At 47.7% G+C, this 15,511-nt stretch overlaps 1 protein-coding gene across 1 annotated transcript in view; it reads left to right on the top strand.

Moving 5' to 3' along the window:
• Window positions 1-233: 233 nt before the first annotated feature.
• The window catches only part of ABHD2 (abhydrolase domain containing 2, acylglycerol lipase), a 95,844-nt gene continuing 80,566 nt past the window's right edge, over window positions 234-15,511 (top strand). Inside the window, exon 1 of the mRNA XM_004763767.3 lies at window positions 234-376. The gene's annotated coding sequence lies outside the window, so the exon portion shown is untranslated. The remainder of the gene's footprint in view (window positions 377-15,511) is intronic.

Genomic DNA, 15,511 nt, shown 5'->3' with positions numbered 1-15,511 from the left:
AGCCTTATCCAATAGCGAGTCAGTCCACGGGCTAAAGACGTCAAAGGTAACCAACTGTGGAGGACTTCTTCCCCGAGGGTTCCGCCTCCATTCTGAGGAGCAGCTCCGTTGACCAATGGGCTGCCCGCTAGATGCAATGAACTCGCGGGGCTGGCAGAGCAGCGGCTGGGCCGTCCAATGAGAGGGCGGGTTCCGTGTCGGGGGCGTGGCAGAAGCCGTCGTCAGGGGCGTGGCGGCAGTTGCTTGGGCGGGGCCGGTAGCGGCGGGAGCTGCACTGGCCAGGGGTTCCGGCTGCATTTCCATGAGCGCCGCCGGCAGCCGCGGAGCTGCAGGAACCGGGCTGGGGGCAAGCTGGCCCGCGGTCAACCACGCGCAGGTAAAGCCACGGTCGAGCGAACTCCGCTAAGACGGGATCGCGGCCGGTATCCGTCGCGCCAAACCCCTGAGCCCAGAGGTCCCCGTCGTGGCTCGGCCCATCGCGCCGATGCCTGCGCCTCTGATTCTCCGGGGCCTGTCACCTGGCGCCGCAGGGGTCCCCAGGGTCGGCTCGCCCAGTGGCGGGGAGGGAGGCAGCCCGGACCGCAGCGGGTGGGATACGCCTTTCTGAAAGCCCTTTGTCCCCTCCTACCGCGGCTTCCGAGGATGGGGACCTCCCTGACTGCGGCCTCCCTGCCGACCATCCCATCATCGGTGCTCACTCTTGGGACCTCTGGGGTCTGGGGAGGAGGTCTGCCGACCCAGGCCTGGTGATGGAGGTCTGGGATCCGCAGCTGGAAGGAGAGGGCCCAGGGGCCTGATTACAGCTCCGGGCATCCCCGGGGGCCTCTGCGTTTCAGGCTTCCAGGGGCGCACCAAGGACGGATGGTTTCAAGTTGTAAGGAGGCAGCTTTCGACCCAGTCGGAGACGCACTTACTAATGAGCTTGGCCCCGCGCCAAGCACTGTTCTAGGCGCTTCGTGGGCTTTACCCACAGAGAGCTGTCCAGCAGTGCAAGCGGCTGCCTGTCGGGGGAGGCAGCCGGTGCCTCGACCTTGGAAGCGTCCAGGCAGAGGCCAGACAGATGACAGCCACCTGTCAGGGATGCTTCCGAAAGACTCTCAAAGGAGGGCTCCATGACCCACCTGTAAGGCCCTTCTCTATTCGCAGATGCACTCTGGGTGACCTTTAATGCCTAGCTTGAGAGGGCTTTTTCTGGGGGTCTGTTAGTTGGGAACCAGGTGTTGAATTCACCATAATGCATTTTGTGGTCTTAACTCTGAAGAGTGGGTGTCAGCAAAGAGAATGGAGTATACCCAGAAGATAAGGTTTATTTAGGCATCATGAAACTCTGTAATTAGAACTACCTTGGACTGCATCAATCTCCCCCAATCTTAATCTCCCCCAATTCCTCTCTTTTGGTTGCCTCCCCCCTTCCAGTGGGTCAGTTTCACCTGCATTCCAGTAACCAGATCCAAGGGCAGGTTCCAAGAACAGGCTCAAGAGAGGGGCCTGGGAGACTGTAGGTTTGGCACAGTTCATGTTTTCTGCTCCCGGAGCTTTTCCAGCGCCATTTCGTTACAACCGCATTAAGTCGAGTCCAAAGAAGAAACCATACAGTACCCCTTTCATTACTCCCTGGCGTTTGCCTGAATGGAGAGGACACAGTAATCTTCTGAAGGTCAGGAAGCAAAGAAAGAATGTAAACATAACTTGCTGTTTGTTTCAGTATGAATTAGACAGAAGCAGACCAGATCATAGACTGTGGATGGTCAGCATGGACTTGGGGGTGTTTTAGAGCTGATGATCCCTTAGTTAAGAGCTTACCTAATCTGTCTTTTCAAGGCACAGGTGAGGAAACTAAGGCACGCAGGGGTCCCAGGGCTGACTGGTCATCACAGAGCCATGACTAAGGGATGATTAGTTGACCCTGGATTTAGCCACGGCATGACTTGTATTTTACTTGCTCTCTTGGTAGTTAGATTCTAGGGGAGTCCAGAGAGTTTCGGAACACAGATTTTGGGGCGAGTGCCCAGATTGGAATCCTAGCCTTACTTCTTATAAGCTGTAACCTTGGGCAGGTTAGTTAATCTCTCCATTGCCTCTGTTTCCTCGCCTATCAAACAGGAATGTTGATGGTACTGAGATTGGAAGGTTGTTTTGAGGATTGCATGAGTTATTGTATCTGAAGCATTTAGAACAGTGCCCTGTGCGTAGTAACCACTATTGATTTGCCAACTACGATGTTCTGTTGCCTTTTTATGCCCCCCCCCATATCTACCATGCAGTATTTTCTATCGGGAACTAATTTTTTTTTCCTGTCTCCTGCCCCCAGTTCATTAAACATATTCCAGATTTCAGTGTCGCCTAAACATCTGTGGGGTTTTCTAAGTCACACTGCATTAAAAAAAAAAAAAGGTTTCTTCTGTTGAATCATGCCATCCCCTCTCTCTGTTGTCCTCTCCTTGTCATCACGCTACTTTGAGACGACAAATCTCTTTTATTCTCTTTAAAAAGAGGGAAAGAAATCCTTCAAAGTGATAAAGTCCATGATAATACCAGTCTTCCCAGCATCCTTCCAAATTCTCAGTTCCCTCTGTTTGGCTCTCTTGTCCATTTGTCCGTGTGATGCAGCTTGATTATAAATGGATAAACATTTTTAGATTAAGATTTCATGAGCCACTGTATTAAGTGCTTTTCGGAAGTTCAAGGATCGTGTGTCAAATGCATTTAAGCAAGTTACTTAGTCATTCGAGCAGGGGGAGTGCCGGCAGCGCGGTGTTCTTGGCAGGAACACAAGTGTGTGACTGATTTCTGCTGGTAATGTAGCTTCTTCACCGGTTTTCCTGTTCTCCTCTTGAGCTTGAAATGAACGAGATGGCAAGTACAATGGAACAGCTTTTCCTTTCTCTGTAGTTGGAAAAGTTCCCTTTCTCTTCTTTCTTCCTTCCAGCTTCGTTTCCTTTATCGTCTTCACAGTTTGGATAAACACCTTCTCTCGGTTTGCCAGCCAGTTCCCTTTTAATTAGAAGATACCTGTCACCTGTATTTGCCGGCAGGAATTCGGTCACCTTTGGTTTTTCCTACTCGGTTTTTATGAGTTTTCTAGGATGAACCAAAGATTGTTCAGAGTCATGGATTGACACCTTCTTAAGAATTGATTCTGAGTTTTGGGATTTTGTTTCCCGGCATTCTATAGAGCTCAGCCATCTTAGAATAATTGTTTTAGGTTCTTTGTGCGTTATTATGGGCCCCTTTCTCTCCATCTCATTTTCTTTTCCATAACATCTTAGGGAAAGGCTGCTCGTTTGCTGTTATTCCTTCATTCTTCCGTGTAAATCTTTCTCCTGGTCATCTCCAGCAAAGCCTGCAAAGAGTCTAGTGGTTCCCCTGTGCCCAGAACACAAGATAATTTCTTTGGTTCTATGGAAGACAGAGGTAGAGTCTGCCTTTTTTTTTTTTTTTTCCTTTCTTTTCTTAAATCCTGGTTATTTGAGAAACCCTGGCCAGAAGACTTCCAAAGTAATAGAATTTCACGTGGCAGAATTTCGGCTAGATCTCCTGCTAACAGTAGCCTGGTGTTTATTGCAATGTGGGTTTGGGGTACTCCTTGACTAATTTGAGCATGTGGCTGACTCGACCATGAGGTGTGGAAGCCTTCCTGCTCCCTTTTGGACTAAACTGTCCCCAGGAACAGAGCCCTAGGGGCTCGGTCTGCCTCTGGATGTGGTCTGGCTTGAGAATTTCGTATAGCAGCTTTCTACGTTCCAACCTCGTTGGCCGTGCGTGGACACTTTTAACCCCTGTGCTGCTGTGTTTGTGTTGATACTATGTGCGTGCTGACATCATCTCCCCACAGGACCGTTTTTCTTTTTTCTTTAATTTAATTTTTTTAAAGATTTTATTTATTTATTTATTTAACAGAGATCACAAGTAAGCAGAGAGGCAGGCAGAGACAGAGAGAGGGGAAGCAGGCTCCCCACTGAGCAGAGAGCCCAATGTGGGGCTTGATCCCAGGACCCTAGGATCATGACCAGAGCCGAAGGCAGAGGCCTCAATCCACTGAGCCACCCAGGTGCGCCAGGATCGTTTTTCATATCTGCATATTTATTTTTGTTGTCTTGGTTCCAGGGCATCATGTTTTTTGGATTAAACGTTTTCATTTTATAAAATGGCTGGTGTGGCCCGACGGTCAGACCTGTTTGTTATCCGTGAAGCTTGGGCACTAGACTCCGTTGCAAGGCCCCCTTGCCCAATCTTGTGAGATTGTGAAGTAGCAAACAGGTAAGGAGCTTACTAGAGAACTAGAACATCGATACCCTTGGATTTGCCATGTTTCTGATTTTTCTTTTGTGGCTTTTAAGCAGAGGTTCATTAAGTTCAACAAACGGAGCATCTGGTGTGTGCCCGGAAACCAGCTGTGTGTTCTGTTTCTGCATAAGGACTGTTTTGTTTTTCCTTTACATTGAACACATTTTTTAATGTTTTTCATTCGAATTTTTAAAAATGAGTAATGCACTTGTACAATGAGCGAAAATAGTCAAAAGGCACCAAAGGCGAGCCAGTAAACACATCTCGGTCCAGCCCTGAATCCTGCTGCCTACTTCTGTTCCTTAAGAGGCGACCAGGGCTACTGATTTCTTCATCCTCCAGGGGTGTTCCACGCTTCCTTTAGCAAGTTCATCACCATTATCCCCTTCGTGGTAGCACACTATACATGCTATTTGGAAGCTTGCTTTTTTTTTTTTCCACTTAGTATTTCTTGGCAGTTTGGAAAGAGAGCTCTCCGTTGTCGTTTTTTATGAAGGTGGACTATTTTAGATGTCTCCTTTCCGTTTCTAAGGATGCTAAGAGCCAGTCTTAACTCAGGCAGCAGCCTCGCGTGGAGATCCTAAAGCATCTTGTGGATATTTAGGGGCAAACTGTGTTTCTTCTCTACATCCCGTCGCTCTAAGCCTAAGAGGAGGCCAGGTGAGGTGGAGTGCTTCCCTTAAAGGTCATCCTGGGGAGGGAGAGTGGAAGCATTGGAGAGTGAGGAGCAGTGGGCCTTGGGCCCTGCCCCTTGCCCTCTGCTTAGAATGTGCTGGAATTTCCAGGAAAGCTTGTTGTGTTTTCTCTGGTCTCCAGAGAAGGCTCCTGGCCTTTCTGATACACATTTCAGCACCTCTGTCACATCCAACCCTGGCTCCTCACCGCAGCGCTGGCTCTGTTGTTTCTGGTCCTAGAGCACGAGGAAGGAAGCCCCTCACCGCCGGCCTGGCCTTCCCATTGGGGTAGCTTTGTTCAGTGCCCAACCTTTTTCTCTAGGAAAAATGAGCTCTCCCACCTGTGCCTTGGGGGAGAGTATCCTTCCTAAACCAACATTTGGGAATGTAATTTTGGTTGTTCATAGGAATGTTTCCCAGATTCTCTAAACCACTTTACCATTTCCAAGGTCTGAACCTGATAGGGCCTGGCCAAGCTTTCTCCAATGGTGACTTGAAGAAGAGAGTTCCGGGTTCTTCATATGTGAATTTTCTATGGCTGCACTTGTGTGTTCCATAACTGCACGGAATTAAGCATGGTCTTGTGGTCTTCTATGGCTCCCAGATCTTGCCTGTTGTTCTGTTTCCCTCTTTTCTTCAAATGTGCCTTAATCCTCATAGTGCTTTCATTTACCTCCGAGCCTAATTTAAAATCACCTTGAAATTGAACTGAACAGCCAAGGTCTTCGTCAGCCAGTCTAATTTCGAGTCATTGCTTTCTGGTCTTTGCTCTGTGCTGGGCGTCCACAAGATCAACCATTTGTACCATAGATACTGTGCTTTGTGATAGGAGAGGGAGGTGGCCTTATCAGTTATGCCTTCTCTAGTCTCCCAGGGGGTAAAAGAGAGAGAAGTTTTGAAAATCACCCCATTTGTGCACTATCGGTCCAAACATGTATTCGTATACTGTTCCCTTAGTCATGTCAGAGCATAAAAAACAAAGCAGGAAGTCCAACATAGGATTGCCAAATTTTCATCTTTTCAGAGATAGAAATAAAAAAGCCTTGTCATCTCCATGTTGCCATCTTTTTATTTATTTGTTTGTTTGTTTTTATAAGATTTTATTTATTTTAGAGAGAGAGAGAATAGGAGGAACAGAGAGAGAGGGACCAGCAGAGGAGCCCAGCACGTGGCTGGATCTCACGACCCTGAGATCATGACCTGAGCTGCAATCAAGTCAGGTGTTTAACCGACTGAGCCACCCAGGGGCCCCTTGTTTGTTTATTTTTAAGTAAGCCCTGCGCCCAACGTGGAGCTTGAACTCATGACCTCGAGATCAAGAGTCACACGCTCCACTGACTGAGCCAGCCAGCTGCCCCTGTTGTTAAAAGAAATTTTATTTTATTTTTAAAGATTTTATTTATTTATTTGATAGAGATCACAAGTAGGCAGAGAGGCAGGCAGAGAGAGAGAAGGAAGCAGGCTCCCCACTGAGCAGAGAGCCAGACGCCGGCGCTCGATCCCAGGACCTTGGGATCATGACCTGAGCTGAAGGCAGAGGCTTTAACCCACTGAGCCACCCAGGCGCTCCTTAAAAGAAATTTTAACACCAAAAATATGGGAAGGTTCGTGTCCCAGGATAAAGAACCACCTTTTATTAAACAAAACAGATTTAGACCGTTCAAAAGGTTGAGCTGGTGGAGATGGAATCATGGCATTGGGTTGGGGGGGCCAGGATGCTGAAGAAGAGGGTTCTGTTCAAGGAGGTTTCTACTTTTTTGGTTTTCTTAAGCAGTGCTGGCTGCCCCCTTGCTGGGACACCAGGCCATTCAGGCAGCCCAACAGGACTAGTTTCGTCATGGTTTGGTGTGGGTTTGTGCCCAGTGTTTCAGGCAGTGTGGACTACTCCGTGTTGATCTTGATCTGCAGTTGTAGCGCCTTAGGGTGACTTGAGCCAATGCACTGTGGGGTCTTGATTGGTTCATGTCTAATGTGCCACATTAGGGTTCTTAAGAACAAGGAGAGCAGGTGGCTGGGACCAGACCCCCCACCACTCATTGGAATTGAGACCCTCCAGTGTATTTATACACTGGTCTTTTGAAGCATATTCTTAAACTTATTAAATTCTCAATTTACTGTGTCAGGTGGTGGCTCCTGTTGTTTCTGAGATGGATTGTGACTTCTCTTCCGTGTCCCCATGGCATTCTTTGCTCTGATCTACCGCACCATTTCCATCCCAAGTCAAGGATATTTCCCTGAGATCCCTTGGGTTCTCCTTACATTAAGAACATTCGGACTTTTCAGTTTCATGTTAACACTAATTGGGAATATTCCAAAAGTCTGTCCCAGATGATTGGGATAACCTCATTATGGCTGGGTCCAGCCACACGGCCTCCGTGTGTGGGAATTTCTTGTGAGTTGGAACCAGGTCACCTGCTACAGAGAAGAGAACAGAAGGACTTAGCGTGGGGAGGAGGAGTCGCTGAATCCGGGGCAGCCAAGGGATAGCACAGAGTCCTGTGCCAGCGGAGGCCACGGCAACACTCCCAGCAGACAGGAGGGGACCCGGGATCACAGCTGCCCGGTGCCCAGCGGCAGGACCCGCCCAGGACAGGACAGGAGCACAGTGCTGTGGTCGCGGGATTTCAGGTCTGAAAAGTGGCATCAGGGCCCCCTGGTTGGCTCAGTCAGAAGAGCTTGTGCTTCTCGCTCTTGGAGTCGTGAATTTGAGCCCCACATGGGGTGTAGGGATCACTTAAAAATAACGAAACTTAAAAAGCCTTTTAAAAAAATGGCATCAGCCTCATTATATTAATGTAGTTAATCTCACCTTTACTGTTTGAATAATATTATTTGTACCTTTGTCTTGGTCCCCACCATTGTGAAAGCACGGAAAGAAGTTTATGCCAAGTTTGATGTTTGTACATTTAAAAAAATAATGTGATAAATAATAATCGAATAGAAATAACTCAGTTTAAATTTAAGAATTGCATAAAAAGGGACGCCTGGGTGGCTCAGTTGGTTGGACGACTGCCTTCGGCTCAGGTCATGATCCCGGAGTCCCGGGATCGAGTCCCACATCGGACTCCCAGCTCCATGGGGAGTCTGCTTCTCTCTCTGACCTTCTCCTCGCTCATGCTCTCTCTCACTGTCTCTCTCTCAAGTAAATAAATAAAATCTTTAAAAAAAAAAAAAAGAATTGCATAAAAAGCCCTCAGGGGATCTGGCGGGACTGGGTTCCCCCCACCCAGAGGGGGCCATCTAGCACCTCAGCTTAAAAAAACCCCAACATAGGGACACCCGGGTGACTCAGACAGGTAAGCCTCTGCCTTCGGCTCGGGTCATGATCTCAGGGTCCTGGGATCGAGCCCCCATTGGGCTCCCTGCTCAGTGGGGAGCCTGCTTCTCCCTCTCTCTGCCTGCCTCTCTGCCTACTAGTACTCTCTCTCTCTGTCAAATAAAAAAATAAAATCTTTAAGCAAACAAACAGTGTAGGAGCCCCAAGCTCTCTGGAGCAGACTGAAGTTTCTAGACGGATCTCTATCACGTGCAGCTCCTTGCCGTGTGCTGAGCACTTTGGAAATGGACTTGAAATGGACTTGAAGTTAGTTTGCATCATTTGTGTGCTGCCTGAATAAGGGCTGTTTGTACATGCAGCTTGCACTGTGTCTACACCAATAGAAGGGGAGCCCTCCAAAAGTAATTTCCTTGGTTCTTTTTGCTTGTTTAATTCTGGAGTTAGATTTGTAGTTCACTTTCTATTGAGATTTGCTTGACCTGCATGCTGTCATGGGAGCAGCCTGCGACTGCCATGTGTGACTGTTATTTACTGTCATCATCCCAAGGACAATGGAGTCTTGACCATCACTGGGCGTGCACTTGAACCTCAGTGACCATGGGAGACTGTTTGTACTGTAGCTAAGTAATCACGTGTGCATTCATTCGTCAGCTTTTGTTATGGGAATCTGAAAGAGACACAAATAGAATCATATAGTGAACCCCCTTTGGGGGGGGTTAATTAAAAAGGACCCCTTTATTAAATGTGATTATATTAATATCATCACACTTTTAAAAAGTAACAGTGATTCTTTACTATCAACTATTTGATGCATCTATCATCTATCTGATGAACAGATAGTCCAAATTTCAATTGTTGTATTTTTTTTAATTTTTAATCTTTTAAAAAAGATGTTATTTATTTGAGAGAGAGGGAGAGTACAAGCAGGGGGAAGCAGGAGAGGGAGAAGCAGGCTCCCCTCTGAGCAAGGAGCCCAATGTGGGGCTTGATCCCAGGACCCTGAGATCATGACCTGAGCTGAAGGCAGATGCTTAACCAACTGAGCCACCCAGGTGACCCCAAATTTCTGATTGTTTTAAAGTGTCAGAAATGCTTTTTTTCTTTTTTTAAAGGTTATATTATTATTATTTCTATTATTGAGAGAGAGACTATGAGCAGGGAGGGAGGGGCAGGGGGAGAAGGAAAGAGAGAATCCCAAGCAGTCTCCACACCCAGCGTGGAGCCCGACGCGGGGCTCAGTCTCGTGACCCTGAGATCATGACTTGGGCTCAAATCAAGAGTCGGGTGCTCAACCGACTGTGGCACGCAGATCTTTCTCTTTTATATTATGGGCAGCACTTTGTGCATGCTGTCTCCACCCTTTTGTTCACTAGCTGTGGAACGACTGTTTTCGTAAATTTCCGCACGCGTCGTACTTCATCCTGTGAACCTCCTCAGGTATCTGATTGCGACACTATACTCTCTCCAAATTGATGGAGTAGTCCTAGGATGGACAGTATTCCTAGGAGCATGTGACCTAACTGGAGGCTTTCGTGTGTTCAGCAAGCATTTATGGAGCCCTCTCTTTGCTGGTCCTGGGCTGTCCGGCCCTTCGTGGGGCCTGCAAGCCCTCTTCCCTGCCATCAGCCCATGCTTGGCCCCAAGGCCACTGTCCATTAATGCCTGCGAGCTTCCCGCTGCTCCCTGCTAGCTCCCTATGTGGCGCCAACTGTGTTCCCACTGTGGACTTGAGCTTCTCGGGTTCCATCGAGAAACCTTGGCTGCGCTGCTCGTCTCTATTCGGATCATGTAAATAAAGCGGCCACGCTCTCTTGTCGATGATATAAGTGAGTCCATCTAAATAGTAAGATGATGGGGAAATGCCGAATAGCTTATAGGTGAGGACATGTCCCCCAATTTGGAAAATGCAGCCCCTTTCTCAGGTCTATCATTAATATCATGCATCGATCTATTTATTGACTTGACATAGAAAGTCGGATGTTGCCAGAGAAGTCTTATCTTTGCCACCAAAAATCTTCTAAGGGAATGCAGATTTTTTTTAAGGCCCTCTGGTTGGGAGAGGCCTCAGAGCATCCATTGAGGGAGCTCTAGAACTCGGGATCCGTCCAGCTCTGCAAAGGGCTTCTGAGATGGATGACTGCCTGGTCTCTTTGTATCCCCAGAGCCTTATCCACAGCCTCGCCCAAGGGGCTTCAGTTTCCTTGCATGCCTTAATAATAATTCACAGAACTATTGTGAATCCTAAATGATGTAATGTCTGAGGACACACTTTGTAAACAGTACCTTATGTAATTGGTCTCTACTGTCAACTTTATGGCATTTCGTGACATGTTTGAGGAATAACTGAGGTTATTTTTTTTTTAAGATTTTACTTATTCATTTGACAGGTAGAGATCACAAGTAGGCAGAGAGGCAGGCAGAGAGGAGGAAGCAGGCTCCCCGCCGAGCAGAGAGCCAGATGCGGGGCTCGATCCCAGGACCCTGGGATCATGACCTGAGCCGAAGGCAGAGGCTTTAGCCCACTGAGCCACCCAGGCGCCCCTGAGGTTATGTATTTAACTCACATGCACTGTGGGGCTTAACCCACTGAGGCACCATGCGGGACACCATGGGGACTCTGTCTGTTCCCAGAGCCTGTGAATTCTCCACTCTGTTGTCAGTGGCCCCACTACCCCAACATCAGTGCACACCCGCAGAAAGCATCTCGGTAAAGTAGAAATCTCTGGAACAACAGTTGTTCTGACCGATTTACACAGACTTGATTCAGACACCATAGATATTTGAGGAGGGCTTTTTCTATCTTCCTTAAATGCCAGAAAGGATACCTATGTTACAATTCAACTATTTCAAGGCACCTGGGTGGTTTAGTCGGTTAAATGTCTGTCTTCGGCTCAGGTCGTGATTCCAGGGTCCTGGGACTGAGCCCTCCATCAGGCTCCCTGCTTAGCGGGGACCCTCCTTCTCTTTCCCTCTGCTGCTCCCCCTGCTCGTGCTCTCTCTCTCCCTCTCTGTCAAATAAATAAATAAAATCTTAAAAAAAAAATACAACAGTTCCACCAACATTTTAATCTAGGTTAACCTAGGATTAACTGTATTCAAATTTATATTTTCTGGATTATGTCCTAAGCTCATGTGTGTTGGAAAATACCACAGACAGTTTTGTTGCACTGAATGTTTTGGAGGAAGTTACCCGAAATTGTGAGTCTTCTAGTGGTATTTCAGGATTTAGCTGATTGCCAACAATCAATGGGTAGCTTTCTGTCTACCTTTTCTTTGGGTGCCTCCTTCCTTCTGCTACCTAAAACAGCCTCTCTGGGCTTTGAATTCTCTTTCTTTTTGTGTGAGCAGTGTTTGAAGTCCATTGGTTTCTGGCTCTTTGAACCTACTAAGATATGCTTTCGACAAACGGGGGAAACAGTAAAAGAAATATGGTATCACACTGTAGCTTCTCTGAGTGATGGAAAGGGGAAAACTTCCATTTAGATGGGTCATTATTTGCCTGAACTCTGAGATGGTCTTTAAAATATCCAAAAGCTGCTGACAGTCCAGGTCACATTGAGCTCTTTATTTTTTTTTTTTTTTTTTTGGCTTCACGGTAGCGTGGCTGTTACGCACTGAGACCTGCACCTTTCAGCCTAATGTAATAATCTCCTTGTGAGAAAATTCTGCTCAAAGGATCTGAACCGTCATGCGTTAGGCCTTCCCGTAGACTCGGCCAATAAATACGTATGGAGTACCCCACTGTGTGCTCAACACATTATATTTAAACTTGTGTAGAATTTACACGAGGATTGAATTAGAAGGGCATGGACCAGAATCCCCAACAGAGACATAAGGAATATGAATCATTACTTTTATGGGGAGGTGAGGCTAGTTATGAAATTTTCTAGTTATGAAAGGGTGTTTGCAAAATGCAAAGGTGGGAAATGGTATGATTTTTAGGGCCTTAAGGGGATGGACCCTCAAAATGAAAATTCCTGGATAGGTCAGCATGTCGTACAAAACTGTTTGCATGCTAACACTGTGTGTTAAGTATCTTGAAAAAACAAGAGAAATGACTTGGGTTCCATCGAGGTCTTGGCAGTGATACTCAAATGCAAAAGACAACGCCCCATGGATTGGGTCCCACAGAGCCACATAAATGCTTCTCACACCTCTTACCATGTGCCCCCCAGACCCTCTGTGTACCTGTGCAGCTCCGTGTGGCACCATCTTCTCCTTGGAAGTAAAGCCCTGAAGCTTCATCCCGCAGTGACTCACTCCCTCTGCTCCCAAACCCGTCCCTCTTGCCCTGTCTGCCTGTCTACTGACTGTCCAGCATTCCTGGGCCCTTGGCTCAGCCTGGGAGCCCAGCAGGTGTCTGCAGCCCCAACCCTGCTTCTCACCTTCTCTTGTGTCCCATCTCTTCCCGGGGGTCCCTACCTCTCTGAGCCCAGCTCCTTCCTTCTGCTTCCTTTGTTTGAATTCCTCTAGTATTTGTAGTTATCACTTTAGAATTCCATACTTAAATATGCTTGGAGTTGCACTGTTTCCCAATTATTTCACGGATGCCATGTGTGGCACTTTCCTCATAGTCCTCGTCGAGCTCAGCATGAAGCTCATGCCGTTGGTATCCGTGGGGAGCAGAGAGGAATGTCAGGAGAGGGGTGTGGATTTCCAAAACATCCTCCCCACCCCTGTAGTATTAACACACTTTTTTGGGGGGCGGGGGGACAGTTTTGTCCTCTTCACTTACAAACCACTGCTTTATCCATGAGGATGCTTCTAGTTTATACAGGCAGATCGGTCTTTGAGAAACGGGGTCACTCTCTTTTCCAATTATGGAGAAGCAGTTCCATCATTTCTTTTTTTTTTTTTTTAAGATTTTATTTATTTATTTGACAGAGATCACAAGTAGGCAGAGAGGCAGGCAGAGAGAGAGGAAGAAGCAGGCTCCCTGCTGAGCAGAGAGCCTGATACGGGGCTCTATCCCAGGACCCTGAGATCATGGTCTGAGCCGAAAACAGAGGCTTAACCCGCTGAGCCACCCAAGTGCCCTGAGTTCCATCATTTCTAATGAAAGAATTTTCCTTGATGACTGGTTCCTCGTCTCTCGGGAGACACGTGTGCACGGGGGGAGCCCAGGACAGGAGGAACCCCTATAAAGGGAGCTAGGGGCCAAGACGCTCCTGCCTTACGGTACGCGGTATTGCATAGATGTCTCCTGTGGGGTCGGGTGCTGGTCGCCCGAGGTGGACTCCAAGCAGATGCATGGCTGATATGGGTAAGCTTTAGACGAAAAGCGGAGGAAGAGGCCACCGTCTGGCGAGGGGTGGCGGTGGGGACTTGTCCTTGGGCCTTAAAGAAGCCTGAGAAAGCTTGCTTCCCAAGGAGGCGGCAAGACGAGGACAGGCCTGGAGCCACAATGAGGTGTTTGTGTTGGCTGGATGAGGAGACAGAGCATTTGAGGGTGTGAACCCACTTCTTTCTGTTTACTTCGAAAAGCAAGCATTTAGCAGAGACCTCCAAATATAATATCAACCCTTTCTGTCTGAGAGCTTTTGAGTTTTCTTTTCTAGCTATTTCAGTGTTCTCAGTGAAGGACAGCTGGGGGGACCAATCCCAAGTTCTTCATGTAGTTAAAGTGCCTCGCTCTGGCTTTAAAACTAACATTTTTATAATCTTGAAATATTTAATAAGGCAGTTTTCCTCTAAAAAGCTCAAGGCATGCTACAAGCCTTATCTTGAGTATATCTGTGGCTATTTCATAATCATAAAGCTTTTCTCCTAACCTACATAATTTCATTAATTACTTCCCCTTAATAACCTGTAATGTTTGCAACCTCCTCCCTCTCATTTTATAGAAGAAAAAGCAAACTTTCGTAAAATTTAGGTAATTCACCCAGGGTCACCCAAGGTCATTTGGCAGAATCTGAACTCAAACTCAGGTCCTCTGATTCTAAAATCTGTTGTTTGATTATAGCACATGGGCTCCTAGGGTAAGCTTCAGAATCCCCAGAGAGGGTGAGTGATCTGCCTAGAGTTGCACAGCACAGCATGTTTAGAGGAAAGAATAACTCCAGATGCCACTGGAAGCTTCTGGTCTGCAGACAGCATGGGGATCCCCCTACCCTTCTCACAGCGAGAATCCAGCACCTCTGGTCCTTCTGCTTGGGTTGTGACCTAGAAGTTGGAGACGTGGCTCTGTTAAATGCCCTGAAGGAGCATGGCTGATGGCAGATGCCGGGTCTGGCCTCCATGGAGGCCCCGTGTTGCGGCTGGCTTGTTCATTTTTAGCCCAATGGCCTGAGCCTGAGTCAGTCCCTCATATCAGCATTTAAGCAGCAGAGTTTGTCTTAGACTTGGCCATTTGTCACAACGGAATCCAAGTGCCCTTTAAGCCTGCTGCTCTGGGCTGGCATGAGATCCTGTTTCTACTCCCAGCGTCCGAGGTATTTATAAAACAGAAATCAGTAAAGCGTGCCTTGAAATGCCATGCACATTGTCTATCCTTGCCTGAAGAACCTTCTTGGTCTTGGAAGGACAAAGAGCCCAGAAGCTTTCCTGCTCTCCAGGCCTGTGTTAACAAGGGTCTGGTGGCTGAGCCCCAAGAGGAGCTCTTAATTGCTCAGAGAGCCACAGAGCCAGGAGGAGCCAGAGAGCTGGTGAGCTAGTCTGGTGGGCAAAGTCTCTCTCCCCTGGGGAGGGTCTAGGGGCTTGACCTGCTAGTCAGATCTTCTCACACGTGTACTTCTTGATGCTTGCATGGTGAAGGACAAATGCTAGAGGAACCGTGGGCCGCATGTGTGATGCTTTCATTGTGGGGCGTGCACTCTGGATGTCTTAGCTAGGTAGCGCTCTCTGCCCTGGCCCTGGGGGCCGTGGGAAACCAGAATGCTCAGAAATGGGGATTCCCAGTTACTTTTATTTTCTCTCTGAGGGTAACTTGTAAGTCTCCTGTTTGAGCTCTGGGTGCAACTTCCCTCTGCAGTCAAGGGCTGGGCCAGGCACGAACTAGGTCTTACCCTGCTGCCATTTTTTTCCAGTCTCCTCTTTCTGGTAGTTTGTTTGCAGACACAGAGGACAGGGCAGGAGCCGTACTGTGTCCCAGGTCACGCCCAGGACATTTTGTTTGTGCAGTGAATCAGGAGAGGCTCTTCTCTTCAATTGTACCTTTCTCTTAGAAATTCCAGGAAACTGAGTGCTTGGGTTCTTGGGTTTGGGCAAACTGAGATTTGCTTCTGATATTATAGAATTTACTTACGGTATAAGTTTTTTCGTTTTGTTTTTTAAC

The sequence above is a fragment of the Mustela putorius genome, unplaced genomic scaffold, assembly GCF_011764305.1.
Source record: "Mustela putorius furo isolate JIRA1106 unplaced genomic scaffold, ASM1176430v1.1 tig00003875_pilon_pilon_pilon, whole genome shotgun sequence".
Classification (NCBI taxonomy): domain Eukaryota; kingdom Metazoa; phylum Chordata; class Mammalia; order Carnivora; family Mustelidae; genus Mustela; species Mustela putorius.
The sequence above is the reverse complement of the archived record's forward strand: the minus strand, read 5'-3'. Positions and strand labels throughout refer to the sequence as shown.